The sequence below is a fragment of the Fundulus heteroclitus genome, chromosome 3 (assembly GCF_011125445.2).
Source record: "Fundulus heteroclitus isolate FHET01 chromosome 3, MU-UCD_Fhet_4.1, whole genome shotgun sequence".
NCBI lineage: Eukaryota > Metazoa > Chordata > Actinopteri > Cyprinodontiformes > Fundulidae > Fundulus > Fundulus heteroclitus.
The window spans coordinates 39,756,014-39,775,767 of record NC_046363.1 but is presented as its reverse complement, the minus strand read 5'-3'; the positions used below and the strand labels follow the sequence as shown (position 1 = coordinate 39,775,767).

The window sequence follows — 19,754 nt, the reverse complement described above, 5'->3', positions numbered from 1 at the left end:
GGTTTTTGTCGTTGAGCTGCATCTCTGGCATCGCGGTGCCACGAGGGGCCCCCGATGTCATTATTGATGACACAAAGATGCATCAGCGCAGGTTGAATGGGACAGAAAGGCAGTCAGTGCGGGTGCACAAGCATGAAACGCGATCAGACCGCTGAGTTGAATGGAGGTGTTATTCTGCCAAGTGCGGGAGAAAGGGAGAGGGAGGCAAAAAGAATGAGGGGCATTGCTTTCATATCTTGTCACCCACTCGCTTAATAATGCAGGCACTTTGTCGCTGCCACTGAGAAAGAAGCATAGTTTAGATGTATGAACATTTGTTCAATGCCCACTTGCCAGGAAAGAGCTGAAAAGCCCTTTGTGCGGCTCGTCAAAGCATAAAGCCGCTTTTTGAAAACCCAGCTTCTGTTCCAATGTTGCCAACTTTACAGCAAATTAACTGAGATAAACTTTTAACCCGCCTGGTTTGTTGGATCATAAAGCAGACTGGCAATCACAATTGTTTATAGAATTCCTGTTTTTTTATATATATATATATAATCTTGACAGCACATCTGCATAATACTGACTACTGCACCTGGGTGTTATAGTCAAGGTAAATAAGGATGCCTTTAATTTAGTCCCCTGGTTTGACTGCAGCTGACTTTTTATTTGAGGATAAATGGTGAATAGTTTTGCCCCTAAAGCGTTTCAGAAGAAAGAGGGATGCAGCCGAAGACCAGATCCAAATTTAAACCCAGATTCTGGTGCGTATCTGTTTCACACTTGAGTCACCAAGATGTCCCCTGGGTCAATTTCGTTGTCTTTGGCCTCTTATAAACTCACATTGACCTCTCTCACGGTTACCCAGAGGGCTCGAGTCTTTGACGCTGCCCTTATTTTTCTTCTCCTCTTCATCTTTTCTCCACATTTTCTCCTCCAAGTCTCGCTCAATGTTAAATGAGGGCACTGCCACACTTGGATGTGCTGTGACAAATTGGCACAGAGGAGGCAGATGGTGTTGGGGAGGAGACTGGTTGTCATACCATTTGCTGCAGCGACATGAATTGATCTTTGTGCCGCGGAGCAAACACACATGCTCCACTTGCGCAATGCTGACTTTGGTTACTTTGTGCGCACCCACACGGCACACCCCAGCACACTCTGATCCGCATGCCACCCTACCCTACGCTCGTCCCCATTACTATCAATGATGTGTGCAGTGGAGGCGCACGTTTCGCTGTCACAGGGCCCTCGCTTGGATCCGCTCAAAATGCTGAAAGAATGCCGTGGGATTTCACCGAGAGACGGAGCTTAGACTAATGGCAGACTGCTGGGCCTCTGGGAACCCTAATATACAATGTGCTATAGATGCAGAGCATTATTGGCATTCTCTACATGACAGCAAGCTGTACGTGTTTGCAGGCTGTTCTATTTACAGAACTGCTTTTATTTTACAAAGTTTGCCCATAGAGCTTTGGGGAAGCTCGACTCAAGTCCCCGTGGATGTTTTTCACTGCAACATGACTTTTAGTTAGACCGTAGTTTGTCTGACAAGGAGTGCCATTGCTCATTAGGCTGAGTCCTGGGGATGTGGAACTGCTCTTCAGTTGAGCTTTCTTTAGAAATGCATTGGTTAGTTGTCTGTTTTTTTAACTACTCAAAATGTATCTACGTTCACGTTAAGCTGTATAAACTATGTTGTCTATGCAATGAAAAAGTTAAAGTTCACACAACAATATTGACTAAAAACCAAAAAGCATGTGGATAGCAAGTTTTTGGAGCGTTGTTAAACGCCTAGATCCCATTCTTACCTGCAGTTCTCTCTAACAGTGAGCTGTGAAGAGTTTTATTTTTACTTTCATTACCATCCTCCTCGCTGTGTTTAATGGTAACAGAAACTCGAGTCCCAGTCCAACCTTGTTGCCCCTGCTTCAGTTGTTTTTTTTTTTTACTTTTTAATTATCGCTTTGGCTGTAGGCATGGGTGATTCAGAGCCGTAGCTTTATTTCCCATAATCATCAATCTTAACTCATTTAAGTCAACACACAGCTGCCTTACTTGGCATGTTCTTTTTTTTTTCTATTTTGAAGGGTGCTTAACACAGAAAGGACTGTTTGCCAAATCATATTACTCCAGAGAGAAAGAAAATCAATGGTCGCTAATTAAAAGTGTGACACTTTGACTAATTTTTAAAGGTAAGGTTTAATTAACAAGTTTAGCTGTCCTCACCAGTTGTTTGGCATAACTTTCATATTGTTGGGTTTTTATCAGAGAGCTTGCAAGTCCAGTGCAGATATATTGATCCACAGACCTGTGATTCTTTGGGTCTTTGCAGCTAGTATCTATAGAGCAAATGTTTTCCAGCTGATTCACAATTTATTTTCAGGGTACCTTTTATGAAACGCTCTTCAAACATGATCTGCTGAGCTTTATGATTATTGTAGCCCTGGCAATTTTTTACATACAATCTTTGCATTGTGTGCCAGTATCAAATAATCCTTAAAGGGAAAAGCTGAAATAATGGAACGTCTGTTGGAGCTTTAGATTTAACACACTTACACACACACACACACACACACACCTTGATATGCACATCATTGTGTGGACCTTCCATTGACTTCCATTCATATTCTATTGCTTTCTATACCCTGACTCTGAACCCTACCCTAAACTTAAGGTCACAGGTACATACCTAGCCTAAACTCAATTCACACTGTAGCCCTAAACCTAAGCGTTAGCCCAATTGGCATTGTGTGGACCATGCAAAATGTCCTCATAATGCCAACTGTCCACACAACGTTAGTCTACTGTCAAGTGTTGGGTCCTTGTAACGATAAACATACACAAGCGCACACACAAAGACACACACATACACTCTTTCTCTCTCTCTTTATAACCTTAAACTATTTCACGTGCAGCAATGCTGAGTAGAACTCAGTTTAATATAGAAAACACATGAATACACGTACCTGTCTGAGATACAGAAGATTAGCTAAATGTAGCAGTTCTTTCTCTGTAAGCACAGATATTCTACAGGCATTTTACCCCCTAACCAGCAGTGGTATTCACATGTTCTGCATTCATACTGAAACAAAAAGCCTCCAGACCACAGAGTTTCAACCAAATCTGCAGCTGAGTTTAAATAAATCAACCCCTGTGGAAGGAATGAAGCTCTGCCAAAGGGGTAAAAACTGGGTCAGCAGTGTCGGCAATGATGGCTACACACCAACAAGCCCGACATCTGAGTGAGGAGCGCAACTTGAGCAGTGGATGGGTGCTAAAGCTTAAACTCCACTCTCACACCTCTAAACAATTTAATCTCTTTGCTTCGGTCGGAAACATTTAGACAATTTGGATAATGAGGCAAGAATTACTTCATGTTGAGGTGAAAGTCAGGCAGCCCTCCAATGCCGGACTCAAGGCTGTTTATAATTACAATTTAAATGAGCAAAGGGTCAACAGTCCAATATTTTTATTTATTTCTAAATAACAAGTAAAGGTCAGAAACAAGCAGATCTGGTTTCAGTGTAAGTCTGAAATTTATGGTAATGTTTTTACTATTAAATAATAAAGACAAAAACCCAAATTAATTATAATACTGGATTAAAATCAGACACTGTGCTGCTGAATGAAGAAAGAAACTAAAGTGAAGCAAAGACACACGGTGAAGAGTACAAATCAGTGGAAATGTTTCAAGAGCTTATAGCTTTTTAAAAGCACTATAAATAAATAAAAAACTTTACAAGCAAAGAATAGCAGAAGTTGTGATGAATGTAGTTCAAAAGGAGACATCAGGCTAAGAGGGCTGAGCTTCTAATTTAATGAAATGTTAAAACAAATATAACATGTAAACATTAGCTACATTCAGATGAGATGTGAACGCGAGATTTGGCAAACTTGAGCTAATATCATCACAAAAGCATGTTAGTACCAAGAGTAAATTCCAAGAACTCTGTTAATACTAGCTTAAAAACTCGTGTTAGCTAGCATGCCAACTTTAGCATTTACGCTAGCATTAGTATGTTTTTTTTTTTAATTCATATCCTTTATTAAATTGTCCCTCAGTGAGAAAATTCCACAGGTGTGCCAGCAGCAAACTTGCAAGCAAAAAGGAAGCATGCTGATACACATAAAGGTAAAGTTATGTAAAACAAAAAATGACATTAAAGCTAGGGTTGGAGATTTTTCCAGAAGTTTTCCCAAATCCCTTTTTGAATAACTGCGCATGCACAAGACCGTCGTGGAAAAAAGAATGTCCCAAATTCACTCTGGTCTTATTTCTTTCTACTGGGGCCTTCCTCTTCCTCTCATAAACATGAATGCAGTTTGCTTCTTGTAACTCTCAGCCATGTTCAAAGTCTACGGTGAGAGCAGCGGAGCTACAATGAATGGCTAACCAATAAGCTAACCGCTAACTTAGCCTCTAAGTCAGGGGTCACCGACATGGTGCCTGCAAGCACCAACTAGCCCCCGAGGACCACATGTGGTGCCCACAGGCGTGTTCTTAAAAAAAAATAAAAATAAAAAAAAAATACAATCCACCAGTGAGCTGCATCTAAAACTTTATTTTATTCTGTTACTCTTGTTTAATCACACTTGCATTTATATAGATTTTAAAATGACAATATCTATAAGAAAGAATGAAAAAAATTTTTATTTTACATGAAGTTAAGGTAAACTCACAGTCTTCCTGTTCAAAAGTTGTATGACACAATACCAATGAAGTAGCTCTTAGTTGCAAAAAGATTGGTGACTCTAAGATTGGTTAGCTCTAAGCTAACTGGATACATAAACACTAGAAGTGCGCAGCCAGCAAGCAGAAACTAGGAAGGAACGAGCACGCATTCTGGCGTTATGTGAGCGCGTCAGAATGATGGCATGTGGGACAACCAATAGATAAGGTGATTACCCTTGAAGTTGAAGGACAGAAGGGGGTGAGTATATAATGTATACGAGTGAGAGCAGGAACAAAACTCTAACCAATCATTGCCCTTCAGATCGAACGGCAGAGATCTTTGCAGGCCTGCAGCTCCCCAAGAGATTTTTAATTTTTTAACCTCCATTTTCTGAATAAATAATGTATTGTCAGGATGGAAGTTTGATTTTACCCAGTATAACAAAGTTTTTCTGAACAGGATTACCAATTATAGCTTTAAGATACTGGACAGTAAGGGCAGATTTACAACGTAAGAATATTCTATAGTTATTTAAAATAGTGAGTTCATGTAGGCTACAGTTAATCCAAGTTAAAATAATTAATTAAAATGAATCACCCACATTTTTTGAACTTAAGGCTCATGACTCCTTGGGCTAGATTTTTTTCCATACATCCTATTTATTTAAAATAAATCTAAAACAGGTAATTAATTGACATGTCGTTATATTTTTGCACAAATTTATTTCTCTTTTTCTTTCCATTTGCTCACGCAAACTTTGTTTTACTATGGACCCATTTTTTAAAACGGCTGCAGTCATCCTGCTTTTATTCTCAAAAGGCAGACTGAGTTTGAAATTTTCACTTCCGAATTCTTTATTAAGACTAAATTAGTTGTGCTGGCACCTTTTAAGCACTAGCAGGTTGATAGTCCTCTTTAATAAAATCTTGATTTACTTGAAACACCCCAACTGATAAAATTGTCAGTTAGGCAAATTAAAGATAAATTCTGCTGTTTTGGCTCCTTATCTGTGCAACCGTCTGAGGTCCTAAAAGTTAGAAGTTATTCACAGCATTCAAACAGTGATCAAGTTCATATTGATGTTTACCTATTAATGTGCTGTGTCATCAACCTTTATAACTCCTGTGCACATTAAAATTGATCTGTTTGGACAGTTGGGTTAAATCCAAAATGGCTGCTCGAGATGGAGGGGGGAACTGTTTCTTCAGCTTTTTGCTGTGTGAACAGCTTGATCCTGTCTCCCTGCAAATGCAGGCCAAACTGAAACAATATGTCTTCCTTTTCATGTTTTTTTTTTTTTTCTTGTCCAATTGGATGGAAAGGACAAGGATTAGTCTAGAACTACAATGTAAAATCAAAGGCTCTTTGTAAGAGTAGCCATTTTTCTGTTCCAAACAACCTTGAATCAACACTGCATGAATGCTTCTGTTTATTTGTTTGTGTATCTTTTCTTTTTTTTTTTTTGGTTCAGCATTTATTTGTCTTCTTCCCAGAAAGCAAGCGTGTGTGTGTACGTCTGCGGTCTTCAAAAAGAAATGGAAAAAAAAAAAGTTAAACTGAAGACTTAAATTCATTAGTACTTCTGAAGGTGTGCTCTTATGGGAAAAATAGTGTGAAAAAAAAGTGTGTTGGCACGTTTCCACCACCTCGTATAAATGTGAAAGGCACAAAGCTAAGAACACAATGCGCTGAAGCACGTAGGGGTCTCAGACTTTGCGTCAGTTGAAATACTTGGAAGGGAGAGACTCAAGCAAGCCTCAAAGCTTTGTGTCAACTAATGACAGAATGTGCTCCATCATTGAGAAGACCGATTAAAAGCCCTTCGTTCCACAGTCTGTGCAATGGGAGCATATGGCCGGAGGGCTTAAGCATAGAGAGAAGACATCTGCAGTAGCAAATCACTTGGACAGAAGTAAGGAAATTAAATCACAGAGATTAAAGTGAATCATCTCATTCCATTTGCGAAGGGATGCTTCATTTTTGAATGCAACTGAGTTTTTTTCCCCTCTATTTTTTTTTTTTTTTTTTTGTGTGTGTCATGGAAAGTAGATGTTCAAATAGATTGAAAGAGGTCTATTCCTAATGTACATTGGAGATTCTGGTCTTTTTTTATTGTGCTTCAATCTTGTTGGTAATGGTCTCTGTGGAACATTTCTTTCCCCGAAACTGTATAACTTCATTTTCTTCAGCGTGAGATTAATAGGACTTGGATGTGATTCATTTTGTAAAATGGCCATTTGTTTGGTTTATAGGAAGCCACCAGGCCATAGACTATAAAGTTTAAAAGTTTCAGTGCACAAACTTTATAGTAACAATATATGGTGAAGAAATCAAGTGTTTGGGTGTAGTGAGACTGTATAACAATGACTTTGATAACCAAATACTAACATGTTGTCAACAGCTGTACTCAGTTTTGTTTATTAGCTGTAAAAGTCACAGTCCAGAATAAAATGTCTTGCCTGAATTATGTAAATATTTAAAGAAACTGTTGTAATTGTTATAGAATAGGCTCTTCGTTTTGACTTAAGAAAAAAAACAGAGCAACTCTAAACTTTCTCAAAGTTCAACATCAGGATACATTCTCTTGAAACATTATTTTTGGAGAATTTCCCAAAAATCTGACTTTTAAATGACACTTAAAGGCAAAGTGGACAATTGTTCACAAAGGTAGGTAAGAAACGGCCAAGTCCCTTTATGAATAACTGCACATGCACAAGACCGTCTCACCTGCTCTTCCACTCCTCAGGGGGTTCGAGTGAAGGAATCTCCCACTTCCACTCTGGTCTTATTTCTTTCTTCTGAGTCCTTTCTCTTTCAATTCAATTCAATTCAATTTTATTTCTATAGCGCCAATTCATAAAACATGTCATCTCAAGGCACTTTACAAAGTCAAAATCAATCAGATTATACAGATTGGTCAAAAAATGTTCTATATAAGGGAACCAGTTGATTGCCTCAAAGTCTCGACAAGCAGCATTCACTCCTGAAGAAGCGTAGAGCTACGGGGAGAGTCGTCTGCATTGTCCATGGCTTTGCAGCAATCCCTCATACTGAGCAAGCATGAAGCGACAGTGGGAAGAAAAACTTCCCATTAACGAGAAAGAAAAACCTCCAGCAGCCCAGCTAGCTATGGCTAACACCGTAGCTAGCTGGATGCATAAACACTAGAAGTGTGCAGGCGTTACGTGAGGGGGTCACATTGATTGTCATGTGGGACGACCAATTAATAAAGTGAACCAATGTGTGTTAACAAGGAATTGAACAGGTGTGCCTAATATACTGGCCAGTGAGTGTATTTGTATAATGTGATTTGTCATGACTGACCTTTGTCAACAGGCAGTACAAAAAGCAGCCATGTTGAATTTTTTGCTAAAAGTGAGTTTTATTTTTCTCCATAAACCAAATCTTTTGACAGCTGATGGTATGTAATCATGTCGAGGAAGATTTCAGCAGTTACTCCTCGTGCCTTCTGGTGGTAATTGTACCATCACAAGCCTTCAGTTTAGAGTTTTGTACATGCCTTTCTGGTGTTCACCTTGAACTCCAGAAAGTCATTCTTTTCATTTGCCTGAAAGTTTCTAGCTGCTCCTCAGCTGAGTACTCCCCATTTGCTGCCGCCCTCTGAACAACCATGACACTGTTTTGCATTAAGTGATTGTCTCAGTTATTGAGGGAATCATTTTTTTCAAGCACTGATTTAGCTTCATCAGTACCCAGCACATAGTCCTGAGCTGAGGAGTAACATGGCACCTGCTCATGAAAAATATGCCACAGTTTAAGCGTCAAGGTCGTGCTGGCGGAAGATTTCTCAAGAGGGCTGAAAAGTCTTCGACAGAGTGAGCAAATTCAGCCAGGTGGCTGATGAACTCCATGAATAGTTTGACAAACCCTATCGCCGGTGACAAATTAAAGTGTCAGCGTCCGCTCTATATGGCGTCACATTTCCCCGTGTTGATCGCGATAAGCGCCACTGCTGAGCCGTCCCTGCATTGCTGTCTGCAGAGCAGTCTGAAAAGCCAGCGAGGACAGATCTACAGTTACAGGAGACCTGGGCAGATGTTTGTCTCCGTGTATTGATGATGGCAGACATGCAGACAACTGGTTTAGCCACAGATACAGGCAGGCAGACCCGGTTGGTGTGGCTTCTGATGCAATCCGCTGTCAGATACCACAAACAGACTATCACGGGTTTAATTATCAGCTACTATTGTTCCAGTTTTCAACAGCAAGCATTCTATTGACGTCATATAAATAGATAGAATGGGGACTATACCTATTTAGATTTTAGGGATACATTGGTACATTGGCAAGCAATTCATGTGCAACAATAGCATTATAAATGACATAATTGCAACATCATTTTAGATTTAATTAGGGCTGCACAATATTAGGAAAACATGTAATATGCGATAATATTGCAATAAATAAACCAATGATTTGAAACAGAATTGTCAGTCTTCAGTTTTTTTGGCAAACATATACCCCAGATATTGATTAGTCGATCCAGCTCCTGGAAGAAATGCATTATTCATCATTTCCCTCTCAACAGCAGGGTTGTATTAAAAAGCTGCCTCTGACCAAAGGCCGCTTTTTTTTGGCAAAGAAACAAGTTAGCTGCAGGTTCTTTATGACCTGAAATAAATGTTTTGCTGCATTAAACAACTATTATCACAAAATATATTACTGGCATTATTTTTCAGAAAAAATGTCCATAAGACGAAAGTTTTTTTTTTTCCCCCTCTGCTCTAATCAATGCCATATGCATCCAAATGTATCAATTCCAACAGGCTCGCTCACTTGCTCTTCTTGCACCAGGAATTTAGCTGCCACGTTCTCACATTATCAGTCTGTCATTTTCAGCAGATATTAATAGGTCGAAGGCTCAAAATATCAGCATATGTGACAAAAATTATAGTGGTGTTACAGTTTTTACCAAAAGTTAAAAGCAACAAAAGGAAAACTAGAATTACAGAGGATAGCAGAAATGAGAGAGGCTGACCCTTGCTGTTTTGGGGCACAGTGTCCAAGAGATCAATTTATTTTTCTCTCTGTTTTTTTTGTTTCAAAGATGTAATATCTGGTGCTGTCTAGCTTACTTTGTGTATTTCCACATTTTTAAAGCTGTGTATCTCTTTTTCTACCGACACCATAACAGTGGCATTTTGGTTTCCAGCCACGTCAAAGCTTTGAACGTTCAGATAAGTCTAATCAAACCTCCGGGATGTGAATTCAAAGCAGGTCTGTTCTTATTGATTCAACTTGAGCTGTGTTGTTTTTTTTATTTTTTTTCCATAGCCTTTGCCTTCAAGGAGCCAGACTATACTTTTTTTTATCTTAATAGTTCTAGAAGTTTCTTGAAGGTTTCACTGCATGTTTGTGTTTTCAGAGCTTTTTGGTTGTCGTCATTGTTGTTTCATAAGTCAGTTAGAACCGAGACATTAAAGGCATCAAACTCAGGAGATTACCCTTCAAAGACTGGAGAACCATGAATATCGTTTTCTATTTTAGTTCAGCCACTGCTTGTCTGTATGAAACACAGAAAAATGTGTTGAAAATTGAACGTTTGTAGGTCAAATGTCCCGTTGAAAATCAGTTAAATTCAAAACATTTAACATCAAGCATGATTAGGCTCTTTGATGAACCGTTTCTCAACCTCATGTTACACTTTACATTGAAATCTGATGTGGTTCTGTTGTTTTTGGACATGGCCAGCAACAACGCTCAGTTAAGCTGTGGTATGTCTGTTACCTCGGCCCGGCGTGTAATTTTACGTCATTACTCTGCCACCAGTGGCCTGAACTGTTAAACCAACATGGGGTGGATCCAGACTTTTGTTTACATCGAAATCGGGATTCGGAACAGGCAGCTTTACCAATCTATTGCTGTTCAGCTTTCTGTTTTTAGCCAACAGGAATGACACCAACTGGCATTCTATGCCGTGGTTGCCCTTCTGCTTCCAAGGTTTGATGTGTAGGATCAGATAGGATATCCTGCATACTTTGGTTGAAACACGTTCTTTTGAATTACTGTCGCCTTTCTGTAATCTTGAACCAGTCTGGCTATTCTCCTCAGACGTCAGCAAGGCCTTTTTAACTTTCATCCACCTGATAACAATATCTTTTTGGGGGGGTTTACTGGCATTCTTGTATGAAAATCCTAGCAGATGATGTGTTTCTGAAAACGGCGGTCGCAAACAGATAGACAAGGTAGAGTTAATCTTCATTTTTTCCCCCATTCTGATGCTTGTTTTGAACTTCAGCAGGTGGTCTTCACTACGTCTAGTTGGTTAATGCATTGACATGGCTGATTTTGCTCTTTGTGTTAATGAGTAGTTGAACCTTATAAATCATCTGTCACGGTCATACTACTGTATTTTTGAAGACATGCTAACAGAAGACACCTAACATGTCTGTCAGCATATTTCCAAAAAACATTTTGCCTAACCAATATATATATTGCTGCTGTATATATATAACTACAACATTCTGACAAATTCCGTTAAGTTGTAAATTAAGCAGAACTGTTGTTTGAACCTGGAAGACCTTTGATAATGGGTGCCAAAGGGGGCAATACATTGTTTAAAATGCCTGTCTGCATAGGCATTTTACAATAGAAATCCACTTTATTTTGCTCTTGAACGCAGACACAATCAGCCTGTTGTCAAGGCAGCTGCAAGAGTAATGGCCCCAGGTCTGCTCCTGAGCACAGACTAATGAGAAGCTCAAATCCGACAAGCGCAGTGCATTTATCACGCACTCACACTTAATGACACCACCACCCAGACTCAACAGCATGCTCACGCCAGTATCTGGCCTCTTTATGGATGGCCTCGTTTGTCCCCTCACTTTCCTATTATTAAAGCTGCTTGGTCAAAGGTAGTGGAAGGATGTAGAGGGAGGAGATGGGGAGGAGAAGGATGCAGGGACTGTTGGACTCTTTGATAAGTGGTAAATATCCTTTTGTTGAACTTTGGAAGATTTGACAGATGAATATAACATGTTAGTGCTTTGATCCTCTGCTATAAATTGTAGTTTTATTTGAGGCGTGACGTAAAGCCTTTAAGAAGTACTCCTGTACTAAAAATGAAAAGGGCAGTCTGTCGAGGTAGTGTGTTTTCAAATGATAAATAAAAACTGAGAAAAGGTGACCATTTTAGATAAAACTCTTTCTTTTGTTCTGCACGCCTTATGCACGCCTTAACTAAAATAATGACACTCTTGATCCAATGCCTGTAAAATGCATCTTCATCGCATTGATTTCAGCGTTTGAGGAATGGAAGGAATGTTTGAAGGATGATTTTAGCCCCAATTAGATGGACTTCTAAGGAAGCTCTGCAGCCTCTAATGACTGTTGGAGTTTTAACAGAGATAAGCCCTTATCCTCTTTAAGCCCAGGAAAGGCAATGCTATCTATACCAGGATCAAGGCCATGCGTTAACACGCAATTCAGACACAGTAGACGCATGCAGAAAGATAAGCACCTGACTGACTGAGCAAAGTGCCACCAGGGCCCCACTTTTTGTGAACAGTGGACAACTGTGATTGATTCCCTCAAAGCCACTTTTGGCAGATAAATAAATTGAGATCTGTCAGGTTATTCTACTAAATGAGAACAATGGGCTCGTTAGGGTCATCTGCCATTAATTTAACAGGGTCAACTCAGCTGACTGGTTATGTTATGGTTAGGGTTACAATCAGAATCCAACCAATAAAGCAGTTTTACACTACCTTAGTCATAGCGTCATTGTTACAGAAGCTGATCTAAATTCTTAAGCTATAGGTTCATTAAATGTTTTTGCGCTCACTGTCGCTTCATGCTTCCTCAATATGAGGGATTGCTGCAAAGCCATGGACAATGCAGACGACTCTCCCTGTGGCTCTACGCTTATTCAGGAGTAATGAATGCTGCTTGTCAAGACTTTGATTCAATCAACTGGGTTCCTTATATAGGAATTTTTTTTACCAATCTGTATAATCTGATTGAATTTGACTTTGGAAAGTGCTTTGAGATGACTTGGCGCTATATAAATAAAAATGAATTGAATTGAATTCCTAATATTCACTGTTGGCTAAACAAATCTTGGTTGGTAAAAGAACATAATTGCACATGCTAGGACAAGACGTTTGGTAAGTATGAAATGAGTCAACATCAGAATAATTCACTAGAACTGATGTAAAATGACTTCTCTGTCGATACCTTGTTCTTGGCAGCGGTGCTAGAGGATTGACTGCGGGTGCAATTTCTGATAAGGAGTTAAGAGGTCTGATGTTAAGAGCTCTGGTGTTGCTCGTTTTTTGGTAGCTGATTGTACGTAGCAAGTAATTGGTTTGCAGTTTAGCTAAATTTCTTTGTCTGTTTCAATAATCACAAAACTCAGACATGTCCCTGTGAAGTGCCAGTAGTTGTTGTGACGTTTGTTGTTGCACTCATGAAGTGATGAAGCTGAAGCTGGGGGGTTCACACAAGGGCTCTGAGCACGCACCTTAAGCAAAACAGGATTGTTCGTCTGATTAACGATCCGGCTTCCCTCAGTTGCAAACATGTGAGGAACAATAACAAATGTGGATGTCAATTTTTTTATTTGAAGCCACAAACCAAATGTGTATGTTTGCTTCTTTTTCTTCTTGCCAACAAAAAGGCCAGTCTAGGAAAATCTTTGCCTTACATAGTTTTCAGGCAAGGCGGGGAAAATGGGGCTGCTTACTTTGTTCCATCGCAACTTTATAGATTTTCAGTTTTCATCTCTTAGCCCCAGATTTCCATAGCAACACAAAGGAGCTAGTCTCCATACGCAACAGTAAGGGCTCCATGTAGGTATATGTGCACATAATTGCAAAATAGAGGCAGGATGGTATAAAATAGACTGGGCCCAATGTGGGGGAGCAAAGTAAATCTGTAGCACAGCAGCGCTAAAGTGTAGGGCTTACTCATACATAGCACACTTATTTTCTATTATCTAAATAACAAACACACAAAGCTGCACAGAAGAGAGCTCTAAACTACCAGGATAAAGTCTCACAATAGCAAACAGTTAATTTTGAGCTGATAAAAGCACGCCGCAATCCTGTCCATGTCCAAACGTCTGCAGTTGGTTCCCACCAATCTCTTTGGCACGGCCTTGTTTTTGCTTTACTACGTTTTCTGTTGCATACAGGAAGTCATGTAGTTTGTCCGTCATGATCCCTTTATGTGGCTTTGCACATTTAAAAGGTTGGTGGTAAGTGACATAAACATCCACTCATAAAATAAAAATATAGCAATTAGAAAAAATTTCAAGTGAAAGTACTGTGCTGAAATCTAAAACAACAAAGATTTTTTGACACTATCATGTTTATATAAGCTGCGTCTTTAGGGTAACACACTTTTATCTGGGACATTTACAAGGGGAGACGTTTTTGAGCGTTCATCGTTTTATTTTTCTGAAAATATTAGATACTCGTTTCTTTCTTGTCACCTGTTGTTTCGGGGAAGCGATGACCACTGAAGCTTGTGTCGCATGTGACTCAAAGTCAAATGTGTGCCACGGTAGACAACCACGAAGAATGCGATCTTTTGTAAATGCTTAATTAATCTCCTAGAAAAAGTGAGAGAATTTGTCAGAAAACCGGAGCCCAGGGTAGGTCAGATTTCCACTTTTTTTCCGAATCCCATCAATTTGTGTCATGTGACTATGGTAACCAGTTCGGTGCAAAAGCACAACCTGTCAGACTGAACGTTGGGATTGATTGTCTGCGCTTCCACATCAGCGAGCTATGAGACACTGCCATTCCTGTCTTCCTTTCCCCCCTCATTGGGATTTCTGCCTTTCTGCTGTCACTGTTCATGTCCCATTTGCCGTTTGATGCCCCGCGCCCACCTTATCCCTCACATGTTCCATGACTCGCTGCAGGCTTTGATGAGGTGCAAGGAGCCTCAGTGCTCTTTGGCGTATGCTTGCCCGTGGCCACTGGCTTTTTTTTTTTTTTTTTTTTTTTTTGCAGATGTCACTTCTTACAGCCATTAAATGAGATAAACGGAGCTTGGAAGCTGCCGGGCCCTTCGGTATGGGTTTGGATGATATCATCAGTAAAAGACAGCGGTAATAAAAGTGAGGTCAGCTGCCACCGTGGGCTACTAGCCCTGAAAGGTAACGCTGTACTGATAAGACTGCTGTCGCTTTTAATCTCTTCTTCTAAAGCATGTGGCGTGTGATGATGCTGACATGCGGATCTCCAGTTTGAGTGGAGAAAGCGACCAATAATTGGTTGCGTGCTCGGCGTAGAGTATGTTTTTCCCAACGACAATGATAAAGTGTTTAATCTCCCCAGGAACGGAGAACCACGCAGGCATGATGATGCCATTATCTCTGCGGAGCACTCTCACCAAGAAGCCTCACTTTTAGTCTTGATTTATATTTTCCTTCATCAGCGTCGGCCGCTAAAATCCTTCGTATATGAAAGCAGGGCTCCTTCCTTTTGTTCTCATTTAAAACAAATATTACCCGAGCTTCTTTTGTCCCACGGGCCTGTGCTACCTCTTCTTTCTATTCTCGTCCTGAAAGTCCTGTTGGGACGACGTGACAGTGACGGAGCTTCTCGTTGACGGCTGTGTGATTACCTCCGCTAACAAGGAATAAAGGTAGTGGAAGAATCTTCATAGCTCTTTATCTTCCTTTGATCAAGTCTCAGCCATCCTGTCTTCTGCGTTTTATCTTTTGAGTTTAAATCTGAGCTCTGGCAAAGCTGATTCTGTGGCCTCTTTGTCAAGACTAAGAGATGGAAGCAGGAGGCCCCTTTCTTGCATCACGGCGACATAAAAAGCTTGTCACCCAGTACGAAGGCAGTCCGATCAGCACAGGGAACAAGGTAACAATCTAGTTCTGTCATCACTTGTAGCACATCTTCAATCAACTAAACATGTCATCCATAATTGATTTATTTTAGCAGAAGGTAAAAAACATTGCAGTACACCGCTATTTCATTCAGGATGTATTCAAACAACATTATGTAGAAAGTGATCTGTACCGAAGGGAAACTGGAGAACAAAAAAATCCCTTGCTTCCTTTCTGTACACCACAAAAAAAAGTTTATTAATAGATTTGAAAATTCTTACATGGGGACATTAGTAACTATTTTGCAATGGTTGTTTTTTTTTAGTTTAAAATGTGTGCAAAGATTGCATTTGGAAAAAAAAATCTAAATATATCCTCTAGGTCACATGTGTCAAACTCAAGGCCCGCGGGCCAAATCCAGCCCATCAAAACGATTTATCCAGCCCTCAAGAGCCAAAAAAGATATATCATGTCATAAAGTAGAGGCATATCTCTTTTTAAATTGTATAAAGTGGCTAAAACTGTGACTCCTGTAGTGAATGTGGATTTTTTTTACTGTGTAGTACAGGCCCTCCTGCCACTAGTTTTCCCACTACACATTAAAACAACCCAGAAATGTCCAAAAAGAGAAAAAAGTGAAAAAGTGCAGAATGATGAGTTTAAAGTGTAACTCACCCCAATATAAACTATTTTTTGCAGATAAACTGTATAAACTGGGCCTAAGGGTGCTACTTTTGTTACTGTGCATTTATTTTATATTTCTATGTGAACTGGAATGAAATTAGGAAATCAAAAGTATCATCTATACATGTGCAACCGGCCCTTTTAATGACCTCATGATGCCAGAGTGGCCCAATATAGAAATGAGTTTGTCTAGTTGTTTTGCTCAATGAGCTAATAGCTGACTTCACTTCACTTGTGTAACTCCAAACTAACTTAGGAAAAAAAAAAAAACTAAATGAATAAATTAGAGTGCCTTGTATTATGGTGTAAAGTTTCCCCTTTTCAGTGTTTTGACAATATATTTACCTAAATATATATATTCAGCATTGCATGATATTCTCTTCGTGGGAGCCCAATGAGTGCATTGGCAATATAAAATCCAGAGTTTCCAAAAAATCAATCTTAAAAATAGTAAATTCAAACTAATCAATTAAATTGATTTATCACTCGGCTTTATTTTGCTGTCTAACTGTCGCAGAAAGAAGTCTCATTTGCAGAATAAGCTTCTTACTCACTCTGAGTTGCCATTTGGTAAACCGAAATGTATTTCCCTCTGTGGTTTGGTCCAGCTTGGCTGAACTGTTTCTTTATTGTTTATTTGAAATGTTTTAGGTTCATGATGCAACAAAATCTGCATCTGGTAAGTCTAAACTCAATAACAGGGAAATCAAAGCCTTTGTTGGTTTACTGTTATAAACTTAGACAGGCAGCAGGCAAATGAATGTAAGGGCAGCTCACACAAGTTCAATTTAAAATGCAGGCCAACTTCTTCTCTCTGCATTTCCCATTTCCTTCATTGCTGTTTTTAACCCTTGGGAATTACCTAAACATATCAGCAACTGGCTGGTTTACAACAGTCATTTGGCTACCAGTGTACATTTTTTTATGCCAATAGAAAACAAATTTTTATTTCAACATATGTTGCTCTTTCTTGAATGCTGTTTGCAGCATCGTACCTGTGCTGACCCTTGAAATATATTGTATTTTTTATAGCTGTGCTGTTTAAATCACATGAATTGACTTTGTAAGAATGTTGAGATGATGCATTGTGAATTGGCACTATATTAATAAAATTGAATTGAATTGCAAATAAAGACATAAATTAAATGGTGTTTAAATTGACCTGGGACAAAACGTTATATTTTATAATTCCTCCTCTATATTAAGGCCTGCCCCCACTTCTTACATGTAAAACCTTTGAATCCCAAGCTTATAATTCTGAAAATTGCATTCGTTTGCAGGTCCATCTCAGTAAATCAGAATATCATTAAAACCTTAATTTACCTCAGTAAGTGAAACACCTATAGAGCCATCCAGTTCTTTTTTTTCTTTTTTTTTTTTCTCCAGCCTGGGTGAAATGCTTCCAGTGTTGTCTGTGGTTCAGAAGTGGCTTAACACAAGGAATGTGACAGTTGTAGGAGTTTTTCATGAACTCCACTGTGTGGTGGCGGCTCTGGAGGCGCTGCCTCCAGCCTCAGTTTACGCCTTGTAAATCTCCCCAAAACTCTTAAATGGACTTTGCTTCACAATCCCCTCATGGATGCGCTTATCCACGATGCTTTGTGCCTTTTTCGACCAAGCTTTTTCCTTCCTCTCAGCTATCAACTCCATTAATATGCTTAGGCAGAGGAGGGTTTTGATATGTGCAATATAGGTCAGTGCTAAGGGCAGCTGGAGTAGTCGAGGAAAAAAAAAAGTTATCCGTAAATTGCACCATAAAAATCTGTTTTCCATGTACAATTCATGTTTTTAAGCTCTGTAAGAAAATATATCCTTATGTCTTGGCTTGCTAATTGCAGTGCAGTTGGTTTCTGATATGCAGCACTAAATCTTTATTTTTGTAATTATTTTTTAAGGAATCCTTGAAGCATTTGATCAACTTTAGTACTCAAACTGGTCACTCTTGAACTGCATTATTCCACATTAAACAGAAATGATTTAAAACACAAACATTTATGCAACCTTTGTTCTTATCTGAAACAGATTATTTTGATGCTACTTGTGAATTTAAGGCTGACCACCTTAGAATAGGTCAAACGTGAAAAGCACTATATATACAAACCTAGATTATATTATTCTACGCTGATTAGATTCTGCAGAAATTGCTTTGCGAGTTGTAGCCGCCACAGTACGACTCTCTACAATGACCTTTAGTCACCTGTTATGCTTTATCCTCCTAGTGGAGGGAGTCTGTGACTGTCTCCCACCATTGTCTATACCAGATTATCCTCTGAGGATTAGAAGAGGGACTGGTGCCTATCTACATCAGGAAGCAGGGTACATCCTGGGCAGGTCGCCAGTCCTTCACAGGCCAACATAGAGATGCACAGGACAGACCACCATGCACACACACACACACACACACACCTAAGGGCAATTTAGAGAGACCAATTAACCCAGTAGTCATGTTTTTTGGACTGTGGTAGAAACCCAGAGTGTCCAGAGAAAATGCACAGGTAGAACAGCCCTACATGCTGGTGCAGCATTCTAATTTGCTGCGGTACATTGGTAAATGAATGTAGTTGTGTAACAAGTAAAAGCTGTGAAATAATATGTGAAGTTAATAAAACGCTGCAACTGCAACACGTTCTGTGATTTCCTTTGCAAAATCTACTCTGGGAAAGTTAGAATACCTAAACACTTCAGCATCCACCTCTAAGCTTTCCCTCAGGGTTTTCCTCAGGTCGATAAGCTGGCTTACTTCAGCTGCTACATCAGATTAAAGTCCCTCAACTAGAAAGGTAAAAAATGAAAACTCGCAGAAAACAGAAACACTCAGCTTTTTTCTCAACTAGAGCTAAATTTCACAGCTGGGGCCTCGGGGGAGTATCCAGTTATGACGTCCTTGAGGGAGTGACAGTGCTTGGGTGTTTGTCAATATAGGGTTCAGGTAGTGTGTCCCTATAACGTTCTAAATTATTGATGGCAAAGAGATTGGATGCCAGTTAACATTCCCTTTCATATATGAGGGGTTGAAAGAGAGATGAGGGTTATTGGTGAGCACAAATGCCACCCAGCATGTTTTTTAAACAGGTTGATTGGGTGCCTCTGGAGCAAGTCTCATTTGAAATGCCGCAAGCAACCCAGAAGACTGAAGGTGCATCTTGACTGACGGAGGGCACAGAGGGTTAGAGGGAGTTATAGGCCTCTGCGAAGATTAATGTAAATAATTAACAGCGGGCAGACAAATGAAAGGGGATCTCACTGATGCGCGCCCAATCCCCTCTCCTCTGATGCTCCTTTGAGCTTTTTCTTTCCCATTGCAAACAGACACGAAGACGATGGATGATGCCTGCAGCGATTTGCCGATCGATCAGAGAACCGCCTCACTGTCTGACTCCTACTTTAGATCCTTCTGTGTGAAGTCCAGCCAGCTTTTTGTCTGAATAAAGAAGTCCTGAGAGCAAGCCTTACTGGAGGCACCCCTGCTGTTCTTTGAGAGTGACACCGAGGGCGCATGGTGTTGGCCAGCAACATCCATTTTTATTGAATATCAGATTTTTAGCGAGAGGCCAATATGTTTCAGTCTGTTCTTGCAGAACAAGATCTAAATTGGATCAAAGCAG

General features: G+C 39.8%; 1 protein-coding gene across 5 annotated transcripts in view; it reads left to right on the top strand.

Annotated features, from left to right (window-relative positions):
• sema6e (sema domain, transmembrane domain (TM), and cytoplasmic domain, (semaphorin) 6E) overlaps window positions 1-19,754 on the top strand; it is a 222,010-nt gene that overhangs the window by 108,687 nt on the left and 93,569 nt on the right. The gene's annotated exons all lie outside the window — the stretch shown is intronic.